Source organism: Ambystoma mexicanum, chromosome 7q, assembly GCF_040938575.1.
Source record: "Ambystoma mexicanum isolate Mex_15411 chromosome 7q, UKY_AmexF1_1, whole genome shotgun sequence".
NCBI lineage: Eukaryota > Metazoa > Chordata > Amphibia > Caudata > Ambystomatidae > Ambystoma > Ambystoma mexicanum.
This window is the reverse complement of record NC_090941.1, coordinates 6,317,804-6,341,400: the sequence shown is the minus strand read 5'-3', so window position 1 is coordinate 6,341,400 and position 23,597 is coordinate 6,317,804. Positions and strand designations below refer to the sequence as shown.

General features: G+C 47.1%; 1 protein-coding gene across 2 annotated transcripts in view; it reads right to left on the bottom strand.

The window, feature by feature from the left end:
• CRYBG3 (crystallin beta-gamma domain containing 3) overlaps positions 1-23,597 on the bottom strand; it is a 2,312,058-nt gene that overhangs the window by 390,057 nt on the left and 1,898,404 nt on the right. The gene's annotated exons all lie outside the window — the stretch shown is intronic.

Here is a 23,597-nt window from a genome sequence, read left to right as displayed (position 1 = left end):
GTGCCAGCCACACAGCAAGTAAACAAAGAGCGCAGCCAACTCCCACCTGCTTCCCACTGCTCCAAAGGCTTGAAGATATCATCCTTTTTGGGCCATTGCATGCAGGTTGTATGGCAACCTCATTAGCATCGCCCTTAGACAACAGGCTACCATATCACAGATTGGGTAGTACCAAGGAGAGAGGGTGACCACCGATGTACTGCTACGCCAAGGAAAAGAAACAATGCAGGGTCTCTCATGCTAGTTACCCAGCAAGAACAACAGACACCGGTGCAGGTTTCTCACGCAGAACACAATACCCATAGCATGCATCCAAGTGAGTGTTCTTCCACTGGACTTCAAAATGGTTTTAAGTCTTCTGTCACTGCAGCAAGCTGCTCATTAACAGGAATAGTACCCCAAATGTAGGGAATTGGGATCAGAGACATTCTTCCATAAAATTACTGGGAACACTTGGGGAAATTAGAACTGAAACAGAGGGATAAAAGTATCAGGAATCCGGGCTCAAAATAGAAAAGAAGTAACCCATTAAGGGGGTAATTGGAAAGTCAGTATAAGGGCGCATATTATACAGCAACAGCGATCTAAGCAGAGAGTGGCCCAGACCAGCTCATCAGCCAAGAGGCAGTAAAGAGCAAGAAGGAAACAGAAGAGGAGAGTGAGAACCTCAGAAAGGCACCTGCAAGCCTGCTGAGGGCTAGAACCCAAAACACTGTCAGACACCAGTCCCGCAGAAGTAGAGCTGGAAGCCTGCTGAGGTTTAACCGTCAAATCCTGGCACGTGCCAGAGACTGACAAGAGGAGACTGTGGCAGACAAGGGTGACCTCGAGATGGTGGGTGAGAAAAACAGAGCCTGACAAAAACCCTAAGCAATGGGGTTAAATGCCTGTTTGCGGGAATGTGTTACATGGTATTCCTACTGCATGGTGTGCATTGTTCCAGGAGGGTGAACACAAGAGTGAAAAGTGCCTTTTTTCCGGCTGGCCCAGGATGGCTACGATATGTCAGGAGTATCCTGACCACAGGGGGGAGACGTACTTGCTGGTATGCAAAGTGAAAAAGCAATCTTGGCCAGTGGTAGAAGGTATACCAGAAAAAGTTGTGCACCTGTGACCTCAGCAGGGGACAAGTTGGCAAAAGCATGGCGCAACATGGGACAAGGCGTTGTGACCGGCGCTGGTTGATAACCAAGTGGGAGGAACAGGCGAAAGAAGGCAGTGCCTCAGTATTGTTTTGCCCCCCCCCCTCAGTCAGTGGGATCATATCAATATTTCCTAGACTTGCTGTTCATAACTCCACTAAATTCATACCCAACATCAAACTGAACAGACGCCACTTCAACAGGGCCCAGGACCTAGAAAACACATGTGTTGTCATGAATCATTTACTCCAAAACAATGATCCTAAGAATTTAAAGGCTTTTCTCCTCTGGCCCGACAGAGTTTGGACTATGAATAATCGATTCATCCTCCATAAACCAGTTTCTATCCTGGGATATACTGTGTGATGCTATCCTGGAGGTAGGCAAGATCAGTTCCAGGGATACAGTTGAAAAGGACGTAAAGGTCTTTGAGCTGAATTCTCTAATCTAATGGAAGCCATGCCCGGTTCCTGTGAACAACTTTGAAATGATCCTTTTTCCTATGGTCAGAAACCAACCAGTTCTGATCCATCTGGACTCCGCTAATTTGTTTAATTGAAGGACCTCCCCACCCCCCGAAAAAAGCATCCCTTGCGAATGGAAAGGACCTTTAAAAAAATATGTTGTGTTACCATTTTACCGGAGCTAACAACTTGACAAGTTTTCCAATAATCGGGGGGGAAGATGTAGAGTGAGGAGAGATTCTTTCATAGTGTTAGAAGGACCTCCTCTATCTTCTCTTGGCCAAGATGAAGCCAGTTAGAATCCATCCAGGCTATGTCATTTAGGCTTCATAAATGTACTGTCAGATTTCAGTTTAGCTGCAACTGCTGTAAAATGGTAAAGTAAAAAGGTGTATTTTATCTTCAGAAATGACAGTTCCGGAATGCTGAATATGGTTGTATAAAGTAGTGGCACTCTGCTCCTGACACCCGACCTTGGCGCCAGATCACAAAGTGTGACAATGCATGAAGCAGGCTGGGCACTATATTCTTTACACCAATTTCCATCCGCACACTTTTAGTGCAGTTGGCCCTCTTCAGTTTTAGTTGAAACCCCTAGGTTGTTCTGGAGGTCTCCAACCTAACCCCCTTTGCAAATAAATGTGCAGAGCTTCATTTTTTACTTTTGCGTTCTGTTGGTCCTTCCCCATAGTGCTTTCAAGAGTAGTGATACAGGTTGTGGTTATGGTAAATGTTCAGTATTAATGAAGCTTTGACCAAGCTTTTGTTGTGCTTGTAGCTTTCTGTTCACCACCACAGCCTTTTAACATGCCCCTACCCACAACATTCTTCCTCATGATGGTTTCTCAAAGAACTGAGAAGGGATTTTAATCAATCTCTGTTAAGAAATGGGAATCACATTCAATAAGTACATCAAAGGAGCAAGGGAAGGATGATACAGGGGAAAGAGAGGTTATACTAAAACATTTTTTTTAAAAACTGAGCATTGGTCAAACCAGCTATTATCAATCCACTTCACCTTCCGAGTGAGAAAGGGCTTCATGTCTCGCTGGCTTACAGTTACATTTTCGGCATGTGGCGGTTGCAGTGGTATGACCACTATTGAACAGTTGCAAAGAAGCTTCAACATGACCATATTTTCGCAATCAACGTACAGTCAAACACTGCAACAGGTTCTAAATAACATAAAACAATGTATATTTGTATATTTATATAAAGCATGTTCAGCCCTAGAGGGCATGTTGGTGCTGAAAGAAAAATGTTTATTGTACCTCAGAAAGGATGAAGGTTGAGTGGATCTTTGTTAGGTGTCGAAGATGGAAGCCGACGCATGGTTTTGTTTATAAACTTCTTTGTACAAAAAGAATATCTCACTATCCCTATTTCTAAAAGGGGGTTTCCCCTACCTCTAACTGATACTAAAGGGTCCATCAGAATGTCAGTCAACTCAAAGACTATCGTCCTTTATCATAACCTACTTCTGTCTTTTACACTTCAACTAAAGGCTAATCTAACAAAATGTTCCTTCTAGAGGAGAATGTCTCCCTTCTCCTGATGCTTGGATAAAGTTGCAAAGAACGTTCTCTTGCAACCAAAATATGCCAGGGGGAAGAATTCCCTTCCTCTGACTTGTGGGTTTCACAGTCTTTCCTAATCCAGGTGAATGGCGGCCTTCTCCTGGTGTCTCAAAAGATCCTTTTCACAACCCTCTTCTTGATTTACACTTTGCCACTCATTTTTGTTGTACGCAAATTCCCAAAATCATTTTTGCTGATCACTTGGCTTGGTGCCACCATTATGACGAATGTGTTCTCCTGGCTTGCTCAGTTCCCTTTTGTTGGGGTCCTAGACCCTTTTCTGGTGGTCAGTGGGTTTATTACTGCCACTGTGACAAGGAAGCTCCCCTTCGATGCTTGGGCTGTACTGGTTGGGGTCTCCGATACTGTCTCTGCTGGTCAGTGGGCTTGTGGTCACCATTGCGACGAGGAAGTTCTCCTCGGATGCATGGCTTATCTTGGTTAGGGTCTCCGACCCATCTCTGGTGGTCAGTTACGTGGTATGTCACGGTTAGGGTTCCCAACCCATATAGCTTCCACCCCCACTTCCCCACTGGGTTTCTCACACCTCCCGTTACCTTCTAAGGGATATCAGCATGCCCCTGGGACTGGGGCTCTCCTCTTCGCTGTACTGGTCCTCTCTCCAGTTTCCACACTATAGCTCTGTTGGGTGTCTTGACCCACGTTCAAGTTATTATGCTGCAACATTTGGTGCTGTGGGCTTAGAAAATCCAAGATGGTGGAAAAGCCCACATTTGCGCCAGAATCTAGGAGAACCACGCAGTTTTGCGCACACCAAAATGGTCCCCTGATCTGCCACCCACCAGTGCAAAGAAAGATGGTTCTGTTCAAAATCCGTTTTTATTAATGTCAAAAATTTCTAAGATCATGGGCCCGAAACCACCAAACAAAAATCCAATTATGGTTGAGTGTTTTACTTTACTCTACTGCAGATCCACATCAATTCCATGTCAAGCAAGGATTATATACTATCAAGTAAAATCCTTTCTTTTTGAAATGTATTAATTCAAGACAGCTGTCAAAAATAGGTGCAGTACTGGCATTGGACACTGACCGGCGCTGGCGCTCTATAAATCCTGACAGGAAAGCTGTCTTGCAGAACTATGCAGTGAACAGAAGGGGGTCTTATGTAATTAAAAGTTCAAAAGACTTGTTTTTCCTGAGAACCATTAACACCTCAGAGACACATAACAGCCCAGGATATCACATGGCCCTGTTGATTGAGAGGGAGGAGTTTCCCCTGCAGCTTGCAGGACCCAAAACAATAGACCCTTTCAATTGAATAGAAATGCAGATTAGGCTGTAGCTGGCAACAGCTGCCCTGCCAAGAAGGAGAGGCCTGTGATCTCTGACTCACCAAGCTTCTGGGGGCGGGCCAGACTGGATTGTGGATTCATATTGCAGCAAATATAGGTTTAAGTTAAATTGCTTATAAAATCTTGTATTAAGCTCACAGAAATGTACAATTTGGTGGTCCTTAATATGGAAAATGCCCTCACGATCTGAGACCAAACTCCACTTTGTGCGGTGTTCTGAGGCCGAACCCCGCTATTTATTGATATTGCAGACACTGTGTTTAGGATAGAGACATAGTAATTTCCAGTAATATGCTCAGGGAAGGGGTGTAGGTCTGTGTACATTTTTAGGAAAAACCAATATGGTGAAAGTTACTAAAAAGCACAAAACGTTGCCATTTTTGAACCCAGGCTCTGAGGGGGATCAGAGATGGGCGAGAGTGTATCTTAAATTAATCTGTGAAATGTGTATGTAATTTCAATGACGTGTGTATCTGGGAAATCTGTTAGTTATGAAAAATTCATTTTCTAAGTAAAAGCAAAGGGGCGTTTCTTCAATAGACTAAGACTCTGGCCCTCATTACGAGTCAGGCGGTGGACCATGGTGCTATTAGCACCATGGTCCATGCCGGTAACTCACCGACTCCGCCATAGTGGATTGCGGAATTACCGCCCCATTCCAAGGTTGGCGGGGCGGTAATTCCCCATTCACCATGGCCCCTTCCCCATTCCCATTTTTGCCCCCATAGGGCATAATGTGAATGGGGAAGGTGCTAATTACGGCACCGTAAATGACGGTGCCGTAATTAGCTCCAAAGTCCCTTTGCGGGTTGGATTTTTTACACCTGCTAAAAGCAGGCGTTAAACACCAACCCGCAAAGGGACACTTGTAATCAGGCGTTAAGGGTTTAACGGCGCCGATGCTCTTTACGGCGCCGTTAACCCCTTAACGCCTGACTTGTAATGAGGGCCTCTGACTCACTCTGACACACTATCCCTTCTCAAATCAGGTCACAGAGAATCCTTGACCTATCAAATCATGAGAGGGTTGGGCATGCAGAATGAGCCGACCCATCCACTATCAAAACACATAAAAAGAGACTGCTTTGGACAGGCAACATTCATTTTCCATTTTCTTGCAGAGCATTTTGCCAGACCACACAACATCTAGCAGGAACATCCAGAACTTAGACTCCAGATAGACTACAGAACTTAAAGCAAAGGCCTAACCCAGAAGCTGAGAACTCTTCTCAGCAGGCCTTCAGAATCCAGCAATCCAACCAAACTATTCTACAGCCGGGCGAGCTGTTGGATTCTTTGCCAAGAACTTTTGCCAGAACCGGTAGCAGACCCAGAAAGCAGTGCTGTATCTAGAGAGACCAGAACCAGAGAGACCCAGACCAGGCCGCTGTGAAGTGCAGAGCAGAGCTGACCCAGAGAGCTGACACTTCAGAACCACCCGCCAGGAGTCCAGTCTAAACCTGATCAGACCTTGACGGCCTATTTCAACTTTAGAGTGTGAGTACTCAGCTAGAACTGTGCCAGAACCAATCTCTTAGTCTAAAATAATCTGATCCAAACCATTTTAACCTGTCCAGAACTGCATCATAGAATCGTGTGTCCCTTCTCCGATTTTAAACCTGTAAAAGTGTAATTTTGCCATTTTGAATCTTTATTTCATTCTGAAAAACTACCTTCATAAAATCGTCCGTATCATTGGAATCGTAGATGCTAGGAACGTGGTTTAACTTTCATCTTAAGGCTAAGATTCTAAGCTTTCCAACAAGCTTAAAACCGACTTGCTACTCCTTATAGTTCCTCCGTAATCGCAATCGACACACTCGGAAAAATATTGCAGTGAATTGACAGTTTGCTTCATTTCAACCACGTCTAAAAATATCTGTCTTTTGCTTCCATTACTGAATCCCGTTTTCAACCTGATAACCATCCCTGAATCATTGGTATGGCTGACCGGAACTGATTTAAAGTATCTCTCACTCACCCTAAACCTCTAGAGGGAATTAAAAGCATTTTCAGCATATTTTTCACTTCATTGCCACCACATTTAAGAGGATCTTGCCTGCTTTAAAATCATACCTGTTTTCCTCTAAGCTCGCTGGGGGGAACTGGAAATTTGTATCGCATTTTGTATTCCTGAGAATTGTGTGCTCTCCTTCCATCTCCCTATCTTGCATAGGGGGGGAGGGAATTGTCAAAGAAAAAGTGATCATATTATCTTTTGTTGAAATCATATCAAGTTTATTCTGTGCTGCATCTTTTCCCTCATTGCTTCTCCTTGAAACCATAAAAGTATTTTCTGCTACCTTATCCTTCCTATACTAACTCCTCATTGATTGTAAAGAAGTGTGCTAGTGTCGGATTATCTATTGTTGATCAACATTATATTCATAAGGGTGCTATCAAATATTAATTTATTATAAAAGTGTGATATATATATATATTGTTTAATTTTTCCAATAAATCTTTTAAATTGCAAAACAAACCTACTTCTTGGCTCAATGAGATCACGGGGATTCATAGGGAGGGGTGTTATACAAGGGTTTATCATCCAGGGTATAACTTGCTATAAAAATATATAAATAAGGGCTTCCCTTGGGCGTCCCAGACGAGGCACTGACTTAGTGGGATTGCTGAATTGAAGTCACTTAACAGCTCCATGATCCGGTATACTGCTCAGCTCTTCGCTCCTGCTTCGTGTTCGGGTCTGCGTCAGCTGGATCCATGGAGAACATTTTCCTTACCTAAACGGCATCCTCTGCTCTTCTCTGACTTTGGTCGGCCCACAGCGTTCGAAACTCCCGCTTGTTTCCATGCCTCTTGCCTGTCCTGGCTGGGTTTGTCAGCTTGATTAGTCCATCGTCCATACTTATACAATGTTGCCTGTCCTGCCCTGGCAGATTGTGAAAGTCCTTTGTTCTTGTTGATAAATTAGGGCCTGATTCATGGAAGTGTTTTATAATGGCGCAGTCCCATAGGAAAACGTTCCATGATTCAGGCTGTTAATCTGCATGCCTCCCTGAAGCCACCTTGTACGAGTACTAGCACAGTCAATGACCTTCATGTCTTCTGTGCTTTCTTCATCCTAGTACTTTTGGTTTTAGCTTTATCCCTTGTATTACAGAAGTACATAGGTTTACTTTTCACAAAATGGTTCTGACCAGTGGGGAAGGCAAGGGAATATTGGAGAGTGACAATATTCAATGGTCTGCACCCCAGGTGATCGTTTTTGCCCCTAAAGGGGAAGTCTCTCCCCATGAGGTCCTCCCGCATTAAACCACCCATAGGGGGACTATTAGGTAGCGGTCGCACCTCCTGAGCCTCATGGACAAGGGTTCCCCCCTGGGGAGAAGTGACAACACCTTGTGAATCATCACACCTGCCAGGATTTGGACTTTTGACAGTGAGGTCAAACACAGACTCTTGCTGGTGCATTAGTTCACTGAGCTACAGACCTAGATAGATGCACTACGAAAACACTTGGAGGATATACATTTCATCGTCTCAGCCACAGACCCTGAAAATGAAAACTATTTTATTTAATTGCAAGCTTTTCCCGCATAATGGTTTCCTTTATGTGCGCTATCTTGTTCCACCTAAAGATTTTCAGCAAGTCTCCAGAAACAGAACGATTAATATATATTTTATTGGTACTTTATCCAGCTACAACATGTATAATAGCCACACTTGAAAGAGTTCGGAAGAAGGTAGGGGTACAAAAAAAACACCCAGGGGATAGAGGCATGATGCTCTGCCAGAGGGCTATAAAATTATCTATTTGGATAGATTGTCCACCCCCCTCCACCACTCGGGGTGGGGTGGCAATTATTTTTAAAACTGATTTGCAATAAGTTCAAACCCCTTGAGTGCATGAGATTGATATACAAGCCCTGCTAACCTGTTTTAAAGTTTCACGACTTTGTCTTGGCATTTTCTTATTGTTTATAGGCCTCCTGGCTCGCACACAGGGTTAGTAAACCCGTTTCTTTACCTGATTGCTGAACTCCAGGTTAAATACACACATTTGACGGTTTTAGGTGATTTTAATATTATATTCAATCTGCCAGTCCTATTGTTACTCATTTTGATGAGGCACTTTCCGACCTTGGTCTTCATCAGTCCATTAATGAGCCCACTCATGTTTTGGGCAACACCCTCGATATGGTTCTGTCGTAAGAGTTCTCTGTTTCTACTTCCCCAGCTATACCGGTGTTCTGGTCGGACCATTTTTTTGTTCAATACTTAAACTTCCTCTTCCTTTGTTAAAGGTCACACCTGATATTGTCTTGCGGTGGAACTGGTGCAGCGCCGATCAGAACATCCTAGTGGCTACTTTTAATGCTCAGTGTAAGGCTAATATTTCATCAGATTTTTCTTACCCAACAGAATCTCTTAGGTTTGCGGCCGATGTTGTGGCCCCTCTTGAATCTATCCAATTGTGGAGATGTCCCTCGAAACCTTGGTTCTCAGATGAACTTAAATCTGCCCATCTCAAGCTGAGACAGTCAGAACGCAATTGGCGTCATTCTTATGGTTCAGTGGAAAAAGTGGCTTTCTCATTAAAGGCTATCAGCCAGCTATTGATGAAGCCAAGTGGGCATATTTTACTCAAAATCGAAAAGGCCCTTAATCTGCCAAATTAGCTTTTCTCTGTGGTTAGGTCTTCATCTTCTACCACCAATCTTACTACTACAGTTCTGTCTTCGCAGGTGCTCTGTGATTCATTAGCTCTATATTTTGTCACTAAAATTGACAATTTATGTGCTAACATTAAACTCGCTCAGCATTCTGCCGTGTGCAGTTATTCAGTGCCAGTAACTATGGATACCCTTCACACTTGGTCCAACTTCCCTGTATTTTCTGAGGAGCTGGTGGGACAGACTATGCTGCACCTGAAAACTACAGTTCCCTCTGATCCAGTTCCTCTGGATGTGCTTAAAGATACCTAGTCAGGCAGTTACCACTAGCCGTAAATGTGTCCTGTCAATCGGGACATATCTCGCAAGAGCTTAAGCAAGCTTTGGCCATTTCTCTTTTGAAAAAAACATCACTTAATTCTTTAGTGTCTGCTAATTTATCTTGCACCTGCCTTTTTCTATGAAGTGGCTTGAAGCTTTGGTTCCTCATCTTCCCTCTTCTTTTCTTCAGTCCTCTGGGCTTGTAGACCCCTTCCAATCTTGCTTTCATCCAGGGCGTTGCACAGGCAGTGTTTTGGTATCAGTGGTTGACAATATGGCCATGCTGGTCGACAGTAGTGGAGTGGGTGCTGTAAGGGAGGCATGGTATCACAAATATGACACCGACACAAAAGGTACCACTTGTAAAACCTTTATTGAAGTTTCAATGGGGTTGGAGAAGCTCCTACTTTGCCCTATAGCTAATATGGGTGTAGTTACAACCATCAAATAATAAATAAAACAGTCCTAGTTGAGTCTGTCAAATCAAAATGGCCTATACTAACAAACACTTAATGCCTGCCCTACCTCTTGTACCAAAAGTGAAAAAGGAAGATCTGTATGCAAAAGAAAGTCATTGTTTAAATACAAAGAATAAAAGGTGGCTGAGTCAGCTCTCCTCCCCACGATGGACAGCACGGAGTAAGGCGATCTCTCTAGGCAAGATGACGCACTCTGGCTCAGGCTCTCACATGGTTCATGGCCCGCCTGACCTTCCACGTTGTAGTCTTACTTTCCAATTTCCAAAACACAATTCACCAAAAACTTCATGTCAGTTCCCCTCTGTCGGGCTCAGACCTCTTGAAAGCAAAAGTTCATATCAGTCGCCCTCAGTTGGGCTCAGAACTTTCACAGCAAAACAAAACACTTGCAGGGGTTCCCTTCCCCAAGCATAATTCACCTTCATATGGGTTCCCTTCCCCTAACTTGTTACACCTTCGGTCTCCCTTAGTCTGGCTCGGACCGGTTCCTGATGTCAAAGACTTTCGAATGTGCGTGACTTTTTTCTACAGACCTCTGCAGGACCACTTTGACTTTCCAGCTTTCAGCTCACACCCCTATGTTATTTGCCCCAGTGTTACCTGGTCTGGGTAGTTCACTATATTATGCACCAAAGTTCAACATTCACCTTTTTACTCTTCCCCTTTTCTCTGGGTTCATTTCAATCACCTCGCTTTTACAGTTAATTTGTTTTATCGCTACTAAACCTTTCACCTTTCCTGGAGACTTGAGTGGGCTACTTCCTTTCGCCGGACCACTCCATTACTCAGTATTTCGGACTTTACAGCTATCGTTACTTCAAGGTTCATTCCCAGGTCTGCCTTTCTTTGCGTCTCATCCATACACGTGTAGCCTTCAATTGTGCGATATAGTGTTTCCACTTCAATCTTCCTTTAGCACACACCAGTCTCTCGTGTCGCTTGCCAACTCACCAGCTGTGTGCGTTTCTTTCTTGTTTTTCTTGTCTTCCGGTTTACGAGTCAAGGTTAGTACCAAAGGCTTCACCTCGCCTCCCCAACTCTGCTATTCACCTGGGAGGGTTGCTGGCATCCCTGAAACACAATGAGGCTTCTCGTTTAGGATTCAGCCTTCGCCACGTGTATATTGCGGCCTTTTGGAGGCAACAACCTTCTGCAGGGAACTCCTGGGGTTCTCCACCCATGGCTCTCGTCCCTCAGGCCGTTGCTCTGCTCCAGTAGGTTCGCCTTCGCCCCAGAAGTTCTGCTCTTACTCATTTTCCACCTTTCTCAGAGTGTGTCTCTATGTTCTGCCTTTTATCCGTGGGAGGAGAGCTAATTGGTATCAGACATATGCACTTAGAGTCAAGTGCCTGACTTTGCCTGTCCAAATTAGCGGGACATGTCCAATGCGATGTGCAAGAGTAACCATTGTTACTCTCAGTCACCCTCTTCCTTGGCCCAGTGTATGAGTAGGAAAAGGGGAGGGAGGGGGAGTTGGGACATCAGAGAATCCTATGAAATAGGAGGGATCATAGGTATGGGAAAGGGAGGAATACCACGTTTCGGCACCAGCTGTCTCATCCCCATTCCCTGAAGACACCTCACCCAGGTGATCCTTCTGCACTGGTCCACCCCCATGGTCTGGATCCAAAGGCGACGGCCGTGCCCTGGCCACCTGAGAGAGAGAGAGATCCCGGGGACACGTAGGTGAGACACCCTTTGGTTTCTCATAGTGCCCTGATTGAGTTAGACCTTTCAACAGCTTTTGACACCGTCAACCACTCCATCCTGCTGTCCCGCCTGGTCTTGGCAGGGCCTTTCCGGGTCCGTCCAGGAGTGGTTTTCCTCTTTTCTGATGGATAAGGGTCAAATGCTTTCTCTTCGCCCCTTTTCTTCTCCTTCTTATGCACTATCCTGTGGGGTTCTTCAGGGCTCTGCCTTGATGCCCATGCTTTTCAAAATCTATATTCAGCCTCTTGTTTGTCTCATCCGCTCCTTTGGCCTCCGGTGCTACTTTTATGCTGATGACACTTACATTCTGGTCTGGATTGATCTTAGCTGGATGGAGGTGTCGTCGTGCTTGCATCAGTGCCTGATGGTGGGGAGGAAGGGGGTTGGATGAACAGCAACTGGCTGAAGCTCAACATGGACAAGACGGTGGCATTGGCAGTGGGTTCTACTCTTTCGACTCCTTCCTTTTGGCCCCCATGACTGGGTAATTTTCCTCTTCCATTGATGTGGTGAAGAACCTGGGGGTTGTCCTTTCTTCTACTCTTTTCCATGGCTCGTCAGGTAGGTGCAGTTTGTAAAACTGGCCATTTCCACCTGAGGATCCTTTGAGGGTTCTTCCTTTTCTTCCCAGTCATCTTGCCCCCCCCAGTAGTGGCTGCTCTTGTGCTCAGCCGACTGGATTACTACAATGCCTTGTTCCTGGCTCAACCAGTGGGAATGATCCATAGTCTCCAGGTATTGCAAGATTTAGCAGCACAAATTGCTAATAACTCTCCTTATGGCACTCATACTTCGCCCGTTCTTTGCTCTCTGCACTGGCTTCCAGTGGCTAGGTGCATTGAATTTAAAGAACTCTGCTTAGTTCATCGAGCTTTTTAATCAGCTGGGGGCGGTGCATCTTTGGGACAGGTTTGTTCTTAATTGTCCTAGTCGAGATCTCTGCTCGGCCAATGCTTGTTTGGTGGCGATGCCTAGGTTTTGTCTTTCTCAAGTGTGTGGCCATGCTTTTCCTATTGGCACTAATAAACTCTGGAATGCTCTGCCTTTTGTACTTAGAGCTAACTGGAAGCACTTGGAATTCAGGCGTCTTCTTAAAATGCTTCTATTCTAGATTGAAGTTGGTGGTTTTATGGTTGTTCCCTAGCGCAAGATGCCCTCGGACGAACGTGCGCTTTATGAAATTGGATAACGTGACAGTGGCTAGCTGAAATGTATAATGGGTCTTATTCACATGCAAATACAAGTCTACAATCCCAGATATAGGTGAAACTGCCAAAGTTACAATGGCTATCATTAAATTATTGGCGCAAATATAGAGCTGAATGTCACAGATCTGAAGATTCCCAAATGGACTGTATCCTTGCAGTTCAACCCCCCTCCCAGGTCCAACTGGGGTCTTTCCTCCCTTCTATCTCTCTCTCTACCTGTGGTGTTCCACAGGGGTCTAACCTTTCTCCCTGCTTGTCAACCACTACCTGGCACCTCTTGCCCACTGTATCGCTACTTTCTGCTTCAATTTTCAGTGTTATGTGGATGATACCCAGCTCTATTTCAGGCTGCCCTCAGACACCTCTGCTCCTTCTCTCATACCAGACTGTCTGGCCGCAATTCAGGAATGGTGTGCTACCAATGATCTCTGCCTTAATGCCAGTAAGATTGAGATACTCCTCATCGGTACAGCTGCTTCCTCCTTTCCCCTCTCTCTGGCCGCCACCCAAGGGCCCTCTTCCTGCTCCCTTCCTGTGAGGCTAAGAACCTTGGTGTCACCTTCGACTCCACCCTCTCCTCCTCTCTCACATCTCCGAAGTCTCTAATAAGTCAAACTATCAGCTGCACAGCCTCAGAGGTATTCTTCCTTTCCGCACTTTCCCCCAGAAGCTTACCGTCTCCAGAACCCTGTTCCTCTCTAGGCTGGACTTCTGCAACAGCCTCGGTCTAAATCTGCCTGCCTCTACTCTTCAACCTTTACAACTTATCCAGAACTGCAAGACTTGTCCTTGGCCTCAAACCTAGTGATCTTATCTCTCCAGCTCTGAAATGTCTTCACTGGCTCCCTGTGGCTGCAAGGATCAAGTTCAAGACCCTTTGCATTGTCCACAAGGCTTTCTGGGGTCTGGGACCACACTACCTCCAACTTTCTCTTCCTAAACATCTTACTTCTCGAGCTCTCTGCTCATCCATCTCCAACTCTCTGAGCGTCAGACACTTCTCAAAGCAGAGAGTTGGGGGCAGATCTCTCTCCTCGGCTGAGGCCTCCCTCTGGAACAGCCTCCCTGCCTCTCTCAAACTTGAGTAGAACCACCTCCGGTTCCGGAAGCAACTCAAGACCTTCCTTTTCTCTTCTGCTTTCGCTCTTCCTCTCACCGGCTGATGTCCCTGACTGCTCTGCGGACTGGTCACCTGGCTACCCTCTGAACTCAGGCCCAGGCTCCTGCATATCCAGTTTCTGTTGCACTGCCTCTTAGCTTCCCCTGCACTTAAGGGTATGTACCTGCAATTCTACAGTCCCTCTCTCTGCTCTTATGAGCCACCCGGCTAGCTGCACTTATTGAGTTACCTGCACTTCTCCCCCCCACACCCCTCCTGGCACTTCTCCCCTCCCTCTTGCCTGCACTTGCGCGATCTGACTGACACAAGGCTTAGTAAGATTGTTGTTTTGTCCTTCCTTCGTTTCCTCGTCCTTGTCTTGTTGCGCCTAGAAACACTTGTGTACAGGCGCGTTATAAATGTCATATCATAACTGTTTCTTAAAATGGATGCGGTACATTCATGGATTTCTGCTCCAGGGGTATTGTGTTCCACTGGCATGGCTCTTGATTGGATAGCAATCTTGGATCAATCTTTACTTTCCTGGCAGCGGCTGGTTGGTGTCACACTCAACACTCGTCAGAGACTCTGCCCCCATGGTTGCCGTGCCAGTCCTGCTGTCCAGCGACAGCTACCAAGGTGCCCTCAGCGACAACCTCAGTACTCACCAACTGGGTTCAACCTGCCAGATCTGCGCCCTCTGCTCACCATCATTGGGAGCTCCGGTGAAGCTCCTGGAGACTATGGGATGACTTCAGTGCTACAAGTTGCCAGCATCCATGTGGTTTTGGAGTCAAACTACTCACTGTGCATACTGCGAAGATGACGATAAGCATTTCCATGAGGAACGAGACACTGGGCATGTGCACGGTAGCATGGAAGACACTATACACGATTATTTCTCTTTTGTGCAATTCTTCAGGCCCAATCTGGCAGTTTGAGAGTCATTGCAGTGGGCACCTTCAGAGCTCTTGTTGGCTGGTAATAGGCCAAATAAACTGATATTTCTGACTCTTTTCCCAAATCGCCTTATTGGTTAAGTGTAGAGTCTTCAGGGTAAGTCTTGTTTCTATGGATAGCCAGTGCAGAGATGCTTTTGTTTGTTTGATGGGGTCTTGGGGTTTGAGGTCCTGTGTGAGACTTGTAATGTTGTGCATGATCATATGTAGTTGTTTGATTTAATTATTTCTTGGATATGCCCCAGTATAGCCCATGGCAATGGTCTAGAATGGTAAGATCAAGGAGTGTATTAATTCTGTTGGCTACCTTTAAGAATGGAAACATCTTGCTTAGAACATGTAAGCAAAAGCGTGCACTCCTTGTCACAGTATTCATATTAACAATAAATACAGGGTTGATTTCCTGATTGGATTTGGCCAATGACCTGTGAGCCTGAGCAAAAGTAGGCCTGAGTGAAGTGAGGGTCTGGGTCATGACTGAGGACCATTAACAGGCAAACCTACACTGAACACTGGTGTTAAGATTATTGGTATCCCTGCATGTTGTTCAGCGTGCTAATAGTTTAACCGGAAAACAGAAACATTCCCTTTGACGAAGTGGCTTGCTGGCACATGGGCCCGTTCATCTGAAGGAAAGTAAACCAGTCTGAAAACTGCCACCATTTACAGGACAGTGATTTGGAAATGAATCCCTTGTTGTCCATAGTGGCTGTTAGGCGGCGCAAGGCAGCATTGGGCTCAGGATGCAGATAGGTGCACAGTGGATTTAGGCATGGTGAAATGGTGGGGAGCAAAAAAGGGGGCTTGCAGGTGGGGGAAGGGTGCTGGCAGGGTGGTGTGGGGCCAGCATTAGGACAAGCCAGGAGCTGCAGGAGGAGAAAAGCGCGTGGAGGAGCCAGCAGCTACCTCACAAGGCAGGCTGTCGCTGTTCATGCATGCCTTGCATTGGAGAGAGCTCATTGGCTTGCCTGCTCCCCCTTATTCAATGCCAAAGATAAAAACCAAGATTATTAGATATGTCAACTTGTTTGCATGGGTTCCAAATGATTCAGGTCATTTGAATGTCAGAGGAACTGTTCAGTCAATTCAGACCATAAGAATTTCTCTCTTTCCCCATTGAGGCGTATGCAGTCATTAGGCAACCAATCCTGAAGCCTGGTTACTATCGTCTTCATTTTTAGGGAAATTAAACAATTATTTGCCACAGTTGTAAAGTTGAGAATTGTGCTATGTGCCCAGTGATGAGATATGCAAGTGGTCTGGTTTACGTGTTAAACTTCCAGATAGAAATAGTAGAGCCCTGTGTGAGTACACATGATGAGTATGTGGGCTCTGGAGTAGTCCCTCCTAATTTGGATGGAGCAATCAGAGAGGAATAATTTCTCCCATTTGAAGGTGGTCTCCCCTGTGTTCCCTGATGGTTGAAGACCGGCGATATGATTCTTGTTGTTTTCTTTTTGATACAGTGCTGAACAGTACAGGAAGATGGGAACAGTTGGTTAGTCAGCTACTCTTAAGTATTTGTCTTTTAGGGTGAACTCAGTGCTCCAAATGGAATGAAAGCAAAACGGACGTTTACCCCACCCCTGTACACTGCCTAGGAAAACATTTAAAAGGTGGGAATCAGCTTAATTTGGCTACTCTCAATCCTCGTTCTGCTGGCAAACATTCCTCTGATATCTGTCACCTCCTTGAAGACTTTGACCTCAATGTCCTCGCTCTCACTGAGACGTGGTTCAATGCCAGCTCTGTCACTGCTTTTGACACTCGACTTCCTGATGGTTACAAGATCCCCTCCAAGACCAGGTCTAATCGGTCTGGAGACGGTGTCACTAGTGTCTACCCTGTATGAGTCCCTGCTTCCATCATATCCACTGAATCCTACTCCTCCCTCCTTTGAATGTCTTATCTGCAAGCTTTGTGTCTCTCCTTTCCTCTCGCTACAATCTACAGGCCTCCTGGGCCGAACTCCCCCTTCCTTTCTGAGTGGCCCAAAATTGCCTCCTCACTTCTGACCTCCTCCTCCAAGCTTCTCCTCCTTGGTGACTTCAATATCCATTAGGATTCTCCTGATTCCACCACTCTACTCTTTCCTCTGCGACTCTCTCTCTCTCACTCACCATCCTTCCGTCTGGCCCAACCCACTCAGCCGGGCACACCTCAGATGTGCTCATCTCAGCTGATCTCTCCTTCTCGAACGCTCTCACTACTCCTCTTTCCTGGTCTGCCCATTCTCTCCCCTCCTCCCACCTGAATCTCCTGGGCCACCTTAGCTAAGCCTCTTCTCACTCTGCCAGTCTCCTTCTCTGTCATTCAACAGATGAAGCGAGTGTCAGTAGCTGCTTTTACCACCTCCTACAACCCTCCCACTCATACTGACTCTGATTTTGCTAACCTTCACCTCTCCATCACCCTGGACATCCTTGCCCCTGCCATGAGAATCCACATGAAGCCTGCATCCAAGTAGAATAGTTGGTATGACTACGACTTAGCCACATTGAAACGCAAATGCAAAGTTGCGGAACAAAGTGGCTGGCTTCTAGCACACACTCTGACAAACTGGCCTGCCATCTGCTCAAAAGGCAATATAGATTCTCTATCCACTCCAAGACACGGGCCCATATCCAATCCTGCATCTCCGGAACCATAAACACGACAGCTGAACTTTTCAAAATCTGTAAGGAACTGGCCAATCCTACTGAAATCTCCACTTCACCTCTTCCTTTCTCAGTCCCTCTGCAAAGCGTTAGCCACCCACTTTACAACCAAGACCCATGACATCCTTTCCTCCCTCTCCTCTACACGCCTCCCTCCCCCACCTGCATGCTGCCCCCACTTCCTACATACTTTCCTCCTTTTCACCCATTACACCTGATGTGGTCACCAAGAAAATCTGCTCTACGAAAGTCTCCCCCAAACATATGCTTCCCCGCTCCTCTAGAACTATCAAAGACAACATTGCCTCTCTCGCTCCCTCACTGGCTGAGTTCTGTAACCGCTCTTTTGCTACTGGCTCCTTCCCTTCACCCCTTAAGCACTCCCTTGTGCACCCCCTCCAAAAAAAGCCATTTGCGGACCCTTCCTGCCCGGCTGACTACCACCCTATCTCCACTACTCCTTTCTTGGGCAAACTCCCAGAGAAGTTGGTCAACTCCCAACTAATCCAAAACACTGAATCTGCTGGCTGCCTTCACGACCACCAATCCGGCTTCAGAGCATCCAGAGCATTGAAAATGGTCTCCTGAACACCTGTGATGATCTGCTCTCAAACCTGGACTCCAACTGTCCTTCCACCCTCATCTCCTCGATCTGTCCTCTGCCTTTGACACAGTTAATCATTCCATCCTCATAAATAGGCTCCGATACCATCAACATCACAGACCAGGCACTGGACTGGTTAACCTCTTTCCTCTCGAATCAGCCCTCACAAGTGTAACAGGGCCCCTTTCTCTCCTCTACCTCACTCTCGACTTGTGGCATCCCTCAGGGCTCTAGCCTCTCACCATGGCTCTTCAATATATACCTTGCTCCCCTTCCTCTCCACCTTCTCTCCTCATTTCCAGTATTATGCTGACGACACACAACTTTCCTTTAAGCTTCCCTCATCTCCTTCCTCTCTCATTCCCGACTGTCTTGCTATTTAGGCATGGTGTGCTGCTGATGATCTCTACCTTAATGTCAGCAAGATCGAGATCCTTCACATTGGGACACCTACTCCCTCTTTCCGTCCTACTCGCTGGCAACACTTTCTGCTTTATAGGCGTCATATAGATGTTCAATAAATAAAAATAAAATAAATAAATGTTTAGTTAGGATGATTGTTAGGCAATTCTTTTTTTTTTTAAACTTTTCTTTATTGGCATAGAAAGAGTACAGACTACAAACACAGTGCGCATATCAGCTGGTAATGCAGTTACATGTATGACACTACACATCTTGCGAGTCTTAAACAGGGAGCTGAGCGCTCATGCATACAGTACAGAGTTTTTAATTGGCAGCAGGGGTTAACTCATCAGGTAGAGGTGATGATGCCCGTACAGTGTCTTCCTTGTTGTTCAGGTAGCTACAGAACTCTGACCATACGTTTTTTGGGCGGGAAGACAATGGGAGGGTATTAATGTAGTCCTCCTCGCACGCCTGAGTCCAGGTGAGGGCCTTTAGCCACATCTCGAATGAAGGGGGAGAGCGGCGTTTCCAGCATTGTAGGATACATTTTTTAGCTACCATGGTAGCAACATTCAGAAACCTAGCCATCTTCCTAGCTTCAGGTTCGTCCCACACACCAAACAGAACTGCAAGCGGTGCAGGAGAGATTTGGGTCGTTGTTATTTCAGATAACGCTGCAACAATGGCCTCCCAATATGGGCCCAGGGCCACACAGGACCAAAACATATGTATGTGATCGGCAGCAGTGGATTTGCATCTAGGGCACGACTGAGCCTGGCCTGGTGTGAACCGTCCCACCTTGTGCGGCGTGTAGTATAGACGGTTTAGGAGTTTATACTGCATGCATCTATATCTAGCGTTGAGGGAGGTTTTACGTGTGTGCAAACACATCTTGTTCCACAATACATCTGAAAGGGGGACACCCAGTTCATCACTCCACAAGTCACGCGCCGGTTGCAATGCCTCATCAGTGCTAGCCATCTGTGATTTATATAGCGATGAAGTTATGCCTCTAGCTCCGGCCGAGTTGGCTATATATTGGATTTCAGGGGAGTCTGGGGGCTCATCTGGGTAGGAGGGCCACCAAGCCCGAACTGCTGCTCTTAACCTGAAGTACTGCAGCATTTCGAGTGCCGAGCCGGAGTGACCGGGTCTCCACGTCTGCGGGGTAATGAACTTCCCATCAGGGAAAAGGTCGGTCAACGCTCGGTAACCAAGGCTGTCCCAGCGTTCAATTAGGAGTTTATCATGAGTAGGGCTGAGACCCGGGAACTGCCAAATGGGTAGCCATTTGTAGTATGGGTGGTGGCCGGTGTTTGCCTGCAGCAATCGCCTCCAAGCCAAGACTGTGGCCGCCACCGGGTCGGCAGGGGCATCAGCTCGGAATGTGTGGTGTAGAATGAGGGATAGGGGGTTGATTTCCTCGCATGCCAGTGTCTCTAATTTCACATGTGGGGGAGGGTCCGTAAATGTGTACCAGTGTGAGGCGTGTTGTGCTTGTGCGGCGATCCAGTACTTTGCGAAGTCCGGGGCGGTGAAGCCCCCCTTCTCATAAGGGAGAGTCATATGCTGCCACTTTTTCCTCACCGCTCCCGCATGCCACAGAAAGCGGGCGCAGGCCGCCTGGAGGTCCCTGAAATATCGCCTTCCGGGCCAGATCGGCACATTCGCGAAAATGTAGAGCAGCTTAGGGACAATAATCATTTTAATCAAAGAGAGCCTGCCCGACAGGGACAGCGGCAGATCACGCCATTTCGACAGCCGGGACTCCATTAGGTGCGCCATAGCTGTGTAATTGTCAGCTATCAATGATGGCTTACCGAGGGAAACCCGCACTCCAAGGTAACCGATGCCCTCGGGCGACCAGCGAAGGGGGAACTCACAATCCGGTCGGGGGGTCGCCGCCGTGAGTGGGAAGATGTCGGACTTAGTGTAGTTGATTGTGAAACCTGAGAATGTACCTATTTTAATTATATCTCGGAGAATGGGATCTAAGTGAGCAGCTGGGTCTCTGATGTATAAGAGTACATCATCTGCATATAATGAGATGATCTCTGGGGTGTCTTGCATGCGTATGCCTTTCCGAGCATGTTTGTCCCGGACACTGTCGGCCATAGGTTCGATAGCGAGTGCGAAGAGTATTGGGGAGAACGGGCAACCCTGGCGAGTGCCTCTATACAGCGCGAAGGGGGGGGAGACTTTAGAGTTGATAAGAACTCTGGCCACCGGGTCTGTGTATAACAGCTTAATGTATGATATCATTCGCGGGCCAATTCCCATTTTGTGGAGAACTGCCCACATATATTGCCATGACACCATATCGAACGCCTTTTGGGCGTCAAGAGTAACTGCCACGGCATGGGCATCGGGATCGATTCTGGACATGACATTGAACAGTCGGCGAATGTTAAGAGACGTGGATCTGCCAGGGACAAATCCGCTCTGATCCGGGTGGACCAGATAGGACATTATCGGGAGGAACCTGCTCGCAATGATTTTGGCAAATATTTTTGTGTCTGTGTTTATTAAGGAAAGGGGTCTATAAGACCCGCATTCATCCGGCGGCTTGCCCGGTTTGGGGAGTACGGTTATGAGAGCCTCACGTAAAGAGTGGGGCAGCGTACCTAGTTCGAGCGATTCGTTCCAGACCTCAAGGAGTCTGGGTGCCAGGGTGGCTACATGTTCCTGGTAAAACTCTGAGGTGAGGCCGTCAGGGCCAGGTGCTTTGCCTTTGGGGCAGCTCGATATGGCGGTGGTTATCTCATCAAGAGTGAACGGGACCTCTAGCTGGTTTCTTGTGTCGTGGGAGATGAGGGTCATGGGGATTTGATCAAGAAGGAGGTCAGTGTCCTGCAGACTGTGTTCTTGTCGGGGACCGTATAGGGCTGTGTAGAATGCGGTGAAGGTTTCTAGAATGTGTTGGTCAGACCAGCCCAGAGTTCCGGAGGCATCATGGACACAGTCTATGCGTGTTTTGCCACACTCTGCACGGGCCAGTCTGGCAAGTGTCCTCCCGGGTCTGTCCCCCTCGCCATATTTCCGGGCAGCCATCGGGCGGGTATGGTACTGTAGCTCCCTTCGGGCATGAGCCTCGAATGTTTCAAGTTCCGACCTGATTTGTGCCAATATGATCGGGGAAGGGGTGGAGGCATATTGCTTTTCGAGGTCCTTAAGCTTCCCCTCCGACCGATGCAAGCTGTTTCTAATGGCTTTGAGGACCCCAGCTTCCCTGGAAATACACATCCCCCTAATGAAGACCTTAAAGGCCTCCCAGCGCACTCCATCAGAAGTGTCATGTCTGTTGTTACATTCAAAAAAAGTGCTGATGTCGGCCAAAATTTCGGCTCTGAAGACTATATCTTGGAGGGCCTCAGATTTGAATCGCCATGTTGAGCGGGAGGGTTGGTCTCGCTCCAGTGTGATTTGCAACGTCACTGGGGAGTGGTCCGAGAGTGTGCGCGGGTGTATCTGTGTATTTGCGGCCTTGCCAACCAATTCGCTCGATATGAGGAATAGGTCTATCCTCGATAGACTGTTGTGCACCGAAGAGTAGAAGGTATACTCCCTTGACTGTGGGTGGAGGACTCTCCATGCATCCCTGAGTCCTAGTGCATCCATATGTGTGCGCAGCCTAATGGCCGCGCGCGTGACAGCCCTACGAGCAATCCCAGACCTATCTAGGACGGTGTCAAGTATCAGATTCATGTCCCCCCCCCATATGATAGGGACCCCTGCATATTTTGACAAAACGCAGGTGATTGTGTCAAAGAAATCTGGCGCATCAAAGTTAGGGGCATATGTGTTTACCAAAAGGCATTCCCTATTCGCCAGTAGACAGTGGAGTATTATATACCTGCCTTCAGGGTCAATGTGACTAGTGCGCAGCAGGAACTGGACCGATTTATGAACCAAAGTGAGTACTCCTCTAGACTGAGTGGAGTATTTTGTATAGTATCTGGTAGGACCCCAGCTAGGGGCAAGACAAGCAGCTAATCGCCCTAAAGCATGTGTTTCCTGCAAAAGGAGTACCTTAACTGCATGTCTCTGGGCGTATGCAGTAATTCTACGTGCCTTGGTAAAGTTGCTCAACCCCCGAACATTCCATGTCATAATATTAATAGACATAGGGCAGTGTTATGGGACATCCCAACTGCGATAGACTCCTACGTGCATTGTAACAGAGCCCATTGCCGAACACACACATAGTGCTGCAATCGTGCACTCCTCTTCCATGCCTTTTCCGTTAACAAAATCCCCTTTTTTTGTGCCCCCCTCCCTCACTGCCCACCCACAACTTGCAGTGTAGACCCCCCCTTCCCAAACACAAGTGCCATCAGTTCCCCTTGTCCAGGCGTCTCCAGCGGAGCCAGAGGTCGCATCCAGACAACAGTCGGCGGGCAGCACCCAACGGGGGCGTGTCCCCACCGTGGCCCAACGGGGGCCCAGAAACAGTGGCAACAAGGTGAAAACAAAAAATAACATTGCAGCTGCAGAGAGGTGCGCCGTTGCCGTGTAGTCGGCGTTGTGAACTGTTGAAGTGGACAGAGTACTGTCCAAGGTGGGTTTCTGCGGAGGGCGGATCCAGTACATGATCCCTGTAGTCTGTGGGCCAATCCGAGTGAATAGAGTACGGAAGCAGGTGTGGTCAGAGCAGCCAGCCGAACAATTGCCACGAGGACAAGTGACACTTTGTGTTTCAAGCATTGGGGCAAGAGCCGGCAGCCCACTCATTGGCAACAGGGATCAACATTTGCTAATTGAAAAGCGAGGTTGCCATCTTCACGTTGGGTGGATAGGATCATCAGATAGGGTTAGCATAGACAGGTAGATCGGGATATGCTTATGCATTATTGGGGCGGGCCCCCGCTGGGTTAGGAAGTGGGATCTGCGCCTCGATGAATCTCGTTGCCTCATCAGGGACAGTGAAAAAAAAAAGTTTTCCGTTGTGAGTAATCTTGAGTCTCGCTGGGAACAGGATGGCATAGGGAACATTGCGCTCTCTAAGCAGTTTCTTGACGCCTA